We start from the raw sequence: 7,347 nt of genomic DNA on the forward strand, positions 1-7,347 counted from the left end.
AGGCACATATATCATATCATTGATACATACTCAGGGTTTCAATGGACATCTGTTTTAAATTCTAAAAACGCTGACTGAGTAATTTCGCTTATTAAAAATAATGACACAAATGCACAAATTAAGACTGACAACGCTCCTACATATGTATCCAATAAGATGAAAAAATTTGAGTATTATAATATAAAGCACATTACTGGTATACCACCCAATCCTACAGGACAAACAGTTGTAGAAAGAGCTAATCATAGCTTAAAAGACATGCTCATTAAAGAAAAAGAAAGGGTAAAGACCCACAGAGAAAGATTAAATAATGCTTTCTTGACTTTAAATTTTCTTAATGTTGGTAAAATAAAGAACAACAGCAGAGCTGAGAGATATTAGGTTATAGAAAAAGCTGGGGAACTAGGACAACCAATATACTATAATGATCTGTTGACAATGGAATGGAAATCTGCAATAGTATTGCGATGGGGATGTGGTTATGTTTATGTATCTACAGGGAATGAAAAATACAGTTACCAACAAAACTTATAAAGATTAGATCTGATGAGGAAAGACCTCCTACTATCTTAAACATACATGTCTTTGAGTAACAAGAAAATCTTATGGGCTACCTGCTCCTTATAACATGCCATTCTTTCATACTGCTTGGATATTACAGCTCAAACAAACGTATAAAGTTGATGCCTTACATCTGCTCAAAAATAAGACAAAAATTCATCTTCACATGATTTGTATGCCTTGAATAGTCCATATATATGTATATATATGTAGAATGTACCTATACAAATACTTTTTAAAAGTTTCCTTATTTTCAGAACAAAAGACCAGATAATAATAAAGACAAAACAAGTAGACCAGGTGATTCAACCTCAAAGACTGCCTCAGCTATTGTTTCCTCAAGAATTTACATACATGTCAACTTTAAAAGGGGTAGCCCATAGGATCGATTCCAAAAAAGACTAGACAAAAACAGTTACAGCTAGTTTTTCCAGTGCTTGGCCAATATCTTGATTTTCTAAGGGTACACAGAAGATGTTTTTACCCTCAGACAAGAAAAAATAATTTTAAGAACATGACGCCCCCATTCCCAATAGATGGGATGGATGTTGTCGGTAGGTTATCAATGTTTGTTATTGTCTAAAGGGATTGGTTAAGAAGGGTTAGATTTAGGATTTCTTTCTTTCTCCCTTCTATTCTTCTTTTTTGCTTATCTTTCTATCCTATCTAGTGTTAGGGGGAAAAGGTAATAATGAAAGGGAAGATAGACAATTATAGAATAAAAGGTAGATTATTGAACTTACCAGCCTCAAATATTTTACATTGGTATTATATATTGATAAAAAATTTTTAATTATTTTGTTAAGCTTTTGCTTACTACATTGTACACGCTATTTATTGATAGAGATTTAAGATTATTTTGCTCAACTCTTGTTTAATGTATTGTACATTCTTGTATATTGATAAACATTTAAAATTATTTTGTTCAACTTTGGCTTAATGTATTGTGCATGTACAACTCATTTAAAAATGTGATGTAAAGTTCTAGTCTTATGAAAGATAACTGTTGCAAACTGTTCAATATGGGTGGAGATACAAGTTAATAGTCACCTATAAATCTTACTTGTAGTCTTGTTAGATACTAGTTTTGTTAATTACAAAATGTTTTATTTAATCTTCTGTGTATGTTTTCAAGGTTAAGCAGAGAGTAATAGCTAAAAACAATGTTTGTCTATTTAGATATACTGAGACAGATAAATAAGTTGGTCAATTGATGAATAGATAGATATATAGATAGCTAAATTGATAGATACATAGATAATAGATAAATATGATTATGCACTACAGTAAATAGATAAATTGTCTTCAAACACTTCAGAGATCTACAAAATATGACATTCAGTAATAAAGGGCTTTGCTAACAGAGAGACACATCTACTCCTGACAGCACCTCCAATCTGTTTCAGTGAAGATGATGGTCGTCAAAGAAACAAAATAGCCACTAGACCAAAAAACTGTTCTTATCTCTACTGCTAATAACAGACTGACTGTCCAAACTGTGAACAAGCCGGACACTGGGAAATTGACTGCCTAGCTTTACAGAGTCTAGGTGGATCAGTCCTTCAAAATTCCCACTTCACAGAAACGTCTGTCAGATTTCTGGGCTGGTAGGTTAAAGAATGGATGCTGCAATGGTAAAAACAAAGACAAAAAACCTTTGGTGACTGTCCACACAGTCAACAGTCTCTATCATGTCTGTGCTTCTGGAAGCTGCTTGCCTGTACTTCCTTTATATTAGATAATATTTTCTTCTTAAGTCTCTGATGTGGTTAAAGACTAGATAGCCATAGTATTACTACAATTAATCTTTAGTTGTTTAAGAGATAAATACATGCTTCTAAGTTGATAAATATAAGTTATGATTTTAAAAAGTGATTTAGAAAAACTTTGGACACTGTGATAGGACTCACTAAGATAGGATAGATAGTGGAATGCTTTCTCCAAGATTATCAAATATAAATGGACTAGATCTTGTAAATGTAACTTTTACCTGATAATCCTCATAATTATTCTTATTGTATATTGTTTATTTTTTAATAGAAAGGGGAGTATGTAGTGCATGTAAACATATTTTTGTTTTGATCCCAAGTGTGGGATGTGAAACAGACTTGTGTGAGGGTGTGTGATGTTTTTCTGCTGGAAACAGACTTGTATATATATATATATATGCCCAAAACAAGAGGTGAGGCTTCTTGGTCTTGACTGTTCATCGTTCCACTTCAAGATGCTCCTAGAGAGAACAGCTCCAGCAAACACTTTCAGGTTCTGGGTTCCAGTGGCTGCGGTTGCAGTAACTTCTGCTGAATTGCTGCTTTGCTGTTTAACAGGTCTGCTGGGATCCTACAGACTATGCCAGTAAACTCATTCCAACGCCCCCCCCCAAAAAAACAAAAAAAACAACAACAAAAACTAAGTCTAAAAAAGGTTTACTTCTGTTCCCATTAACTTTTTTTTCTCACCTATCTAGGGTAGATGAGTTAAAAGAGAAGTATAAACATTAAAAAAGAAAGAAAGAAAAGGTAGGTTTGAAAAGGTTCAAAGCCTACAGCAAAGCAATAATTTCAGAAGACAAGAAAAATTCCTATAAAGAACATTTGAAAAGGATACTCAAGAAAGGTTAAAGCCAGCCCTGATTAAATGTTTTCTTTTATCAGAGCTGCTGTGGTCATGGTGTCTCTTCACAACAATAGAACAGCGACTAAAACACTATGCTTGCTCCTATAGTATTTATGTTAACATAAACACACCCAATATATTAGTGGGACCATAAAAATTAAGAAGCTGTGTAATCTCATCAAGTACTTTATAGCCTTTTCTGCTAAGACCTTCCATTTTCAGACATCAACATCTCCCATCACCATGCTCTTCCTGTGGAAACTTTAACCTTTTTTGAGCTCCCTTCTCAAATGCTCTTTATGGAGATTTTTCTTGTCTTCTGAAATTATTGCTATGCTCAATCACTTAGTATATTCCCTAGTTCAGCATTAACTACTCGTGAAATGTCTTATTCTACTCAGGCTGCTATCACAGCAGTACCATAATTTGGGTATCTTCTGAACCAAATTTATTGCTTGCTGTTGTGAAGAAGCCTAGAATCAAGGCTTACATTATACATTTGCTATCCAGTGGAGGGTTGTTCTCAAGATCCTAGCCTTTTTCCTATAATCTTATGTCACACTCACTGCTGTCACTGAAATATGCTATCCAAGGTAGCCAAAGGCAGTAGCCTCCATGTCTCTGAGCTCCCATCATTCACTTAATAGGAATTTCAAAAAATAATTATTAGTGAAAAAGATATCATTTATAAGGGAAGTAGTCTTAAGTTATTTTCATGGTGGTTAAATTTCCAAATGAGCCTTTGTCAAAAATAAGTACATGGTCGCCGGCCGTGGTGACTCGGCCTTCTCCTCAGCAGGTTGATGCCCCGTGCCCTCAGCATGAGCAAAGTAGACCCGAACAAGCTGCAGGGCAAAATGTCCTAGTACGCCTTCCTTGTGCAGACCTGCCAGGAAGAAGCACCACGACTCCTCGGTCAACTTCACCGAGTTCTCGAAGAAATGCTCCGAGAGATGGAAGACCATGTCTGCAGAGGAAATGTCACAGTTTGAAGATTTTCGCTAAGAACGACAAAGTTCGATATGACAGGGAGATGAAGAATCACATTCCTCCCAAAGGGGACAAGAGAGGGAAGAAAAAAGATCCTAAGGCTCCAAAAAGACCGCCAATGCCTTCTTCCTGTTTTGGCTCTGAGCATCGCCCAAAGATCAAAAGTGAACACCCGGGCTGTCTATTGGAGATACTACAAAGAAACTGGGCAAGATATGGTCTGAACAATCTGCCAAAGACAAATAACTCATGAGCAGAAAACAGCTAAACTAAAGGAGGAGTAGAAAAAGGATATTGCTGCACACCGCGCTAAGGGAAAAAGTGAAACAGGAAAGAAGGGGCCTGGTAGGCCAACAGGCTCAAAGAAGAATGAACCAGAAGACGAGGAAGAGGAGGAAGAAAAAGATGATGAAGATGAGGAGGAAGAATAAATGGCTGTCCTCAAATGTGTGGAGTGTATGTGCTCAGGCAACTGTTTTGCTAAGAATGTGAAATTCAAGTGCAGCTCAACACTAGCTTCAGTATAGAAACTGCACAGATTTTTGTATAGCTGATGAGATTCTTTGTAGAAAAAATACTTTAAAAAAAAAAAAAAGGAGTTTGTAGCTTTTTCAGGGGCTACAGTGAACAGTTAGATTTAAAGCTTTGATGTTGAATGTTCCTAAATATATAATGGTTTCTTTAATTTCTTATGGTATCAAACATAAATAAATAAATAAAATTTTTAAAACTTCATAGGAATTTGTACTACCAGTAATTTTTTTTAGGATGTTGATTTTTTTGCTTTTTAAATTTGTAATAAAATAATGTATGTTAAAAATTAATTCAGTAGCTAAGAAATCTATTCACTATCAAACAAAGTAAAACAAGAATATTACATTAAGACTTACTAATCCAATGGTCCAACCACTACGCTTAGGTGTTCTAGACTGAATAGTAAAAACGTATGCTCTCATCAATTCATTGTTGTAAGCTATTGTTTATAAGAAACACAATAAAATAAACAGCAAAGAATACTCATTTTTTTTTTTTTTTTTGAACATCAGAAAACAAAGGAACTACTTATATCACTGTAAGTAAGATTTAAATTTTGGGATATTTCTTATGAGCTACATGGTGATCCACTCCAAATTTCAAGCTCTTTGAGGTAACTTAGGTATGATTTCTTTTGTATAGTGTGTCACAAAATAGTATCCTTTAAATTTTATGGTTTTGAAAAGCTGAATTCCTAACTTAGAAAACATACAAAAACATTTTCTTGAATGAAAAAAATCGGAGTTCTAGAATTGTATATATGCAGGTTTGAATAAGAAGGGCCCTGTTCTCATTCTCTCTCTGTCTCTGTCTCTGTCTCTGTCTCTGTCTCTGTCTCTCTCTCTCTCTCTCTCTCTCTCTCTCTCTCTCTCCTGTGTGTGCACATGCACGCACGTGTGTGTATGTGTGTATACATGCCCTTAGTTCTTGCTATGCTCAATCACTTAGTATGTTTTCTGGTGCATCACCAGTTATTTCCTGAAGATCTTTGCATTAAGGGGGAAGAACCTATCAGGGGCAAATTCAGGTAGAATTTGATCCCCAGCAGCCCCTCTAACACCCTGATCCCTGCAGAAAACATCCAGGGCCACGATCAGCAGCCAACTCACTCAGGGAAGCCCACTCAGGAAAGCCCACTCAGGGAAGCCCACTCACTAAGTAACCCCAAATGGCCTACAAAGCCCACCCTCCAACAGCCGACAGGGCCTTTCAAAATGTTTAAAAACTCGCCAGTATTAACATTGAAATAGGCAGTTTCTATCCCTCCAGTCATCACCTGTTACCCCCACTATCTGACACTGATATTGAGCTTTTCCCAGGAGCTTCTTCTTTTAGTTGCTACCAGAAGACTGATGCCTGCCAGTGACTTCAGTAAGATAAATTAGAGAGTCTGTTTCAGTCTGCTGAGAAGAGACGTGAAGGCAGAGGCTCAGGAAATACCAAAATTAGGAAAGAATGGAACCATTTAGGAGTCTCAAGGGACTGGAAAAGCAAAACACGAATATCCTGGTACGCAGACGCTGTCATGGGCGAGAAAAGAAGAAAGGTATTCAAGATTATAGCATGAGTTACAGTGTGTGGAGCTACGAAAAAGGTGGAAACTGTTGACAGATATGGGGTGTTTGGACCCCATAATTATCAGTCTTCAGATTTCCTTATCACAAAACATTGATTAGCTTGAAGCAGCACTTTGCTCTTTCCTTTTTTCTATTCAGAAATTTAAAAGCAGCTCATAAATTGTACAGTGGTGAAGACTTTTGGTATTGCTTTTCCTGTTTTAATCTTTGGAAACAGCACGCTCATGAGAATAAATGACGGGGGCTTGCTTTAGCGGCTTGATTGTGGCGGGCGACTCAGATGAGATGCTGGAGCTTCTACCACAGCGGTCCAAGTCTCTTAGAGAAGGCTTCCTTCCAGGATGGTTGCCAGGTAGCAAGTGTGGGTCCTCCACAGGCCTACAGTAACGGTCTCTGCTGCACTCCTCACACACTCGAGGGGAAACGACATAGGCAGGCAGCGCGTTTTAGGACCAAGAAATGATCCGGAGCTGTGTTGCTTTAAAGTTTCCCGAGATTCCTCAATCCCTCTGAAATTATAAGCAAAGGCTTCTTGGAAAAGACCAGAGTCAGCACGGTTAAGTAAAATCCACCCCCAAATAACACATGTGAATTCTGGCAGGGTGATTCAACGATTTTTTTTTTTTAAGCAAGCAGATGTATATCAAATTTAAGTTGTATCAAAATGATTCTGAAGTAAGCTAAATCTCAACACCCATTTCTTTCAACGTGTCTAATATAAATGGTCGTACTTGGTCTCTTTGTGAAGCCACAGCTGAAAGGTTTGAATTAATGAAGTGGGTATTTGTTCTAAAAGAGGGCTTATGGTTCCAAACCCGGAAACAGATAGCTTAGTAGATAGAAACTAAATTAATAAATATAATTTCTTAAGTGCCAGACTATTAAATAACATCTAAAGATAAAGATAATCTTAATTATAAAAATAGAAAAAAATCTAAAAAAATCCATCTCACTTGCCATCGGATTTTAGGGAGCTAACTTTCTTGTTACCTTTTCCTCAAAGTTGTGAGCTGACTGACGAGCTGAGGCAGCACCTGGGTGAGAAGACAGTGACAGCTTTGTGGAGGCT

General features: G+C 36.7%; 1 pseudogene; it reads left to right on the plus strand.

The window, feature by feature from the left end:
* Positions 1-3,998: 3,998 nt before the first annotated feature.
* Positions 3,999-4,598, plus strand: LOC127205912 (high mobility group protein B2-like; annotated as a pseudogene).
* Positions 4,599-7,347: the final 2,749 nt, after the last annotated feature.

This window comes from Acomys russatus, chromosome 22 (genome assembly GCF_903995435.1).
Source record: "Acomys russatus chromosome 22, mAcoRus1.1, whole genome shotgun sequence".
Taxonomy (NCBI): domain Eukaryota; kingdom Metazoa; phylum Chordata; class Mammalia; order Rodentia; family Muridae; genus Acomys; species Acomys russatus.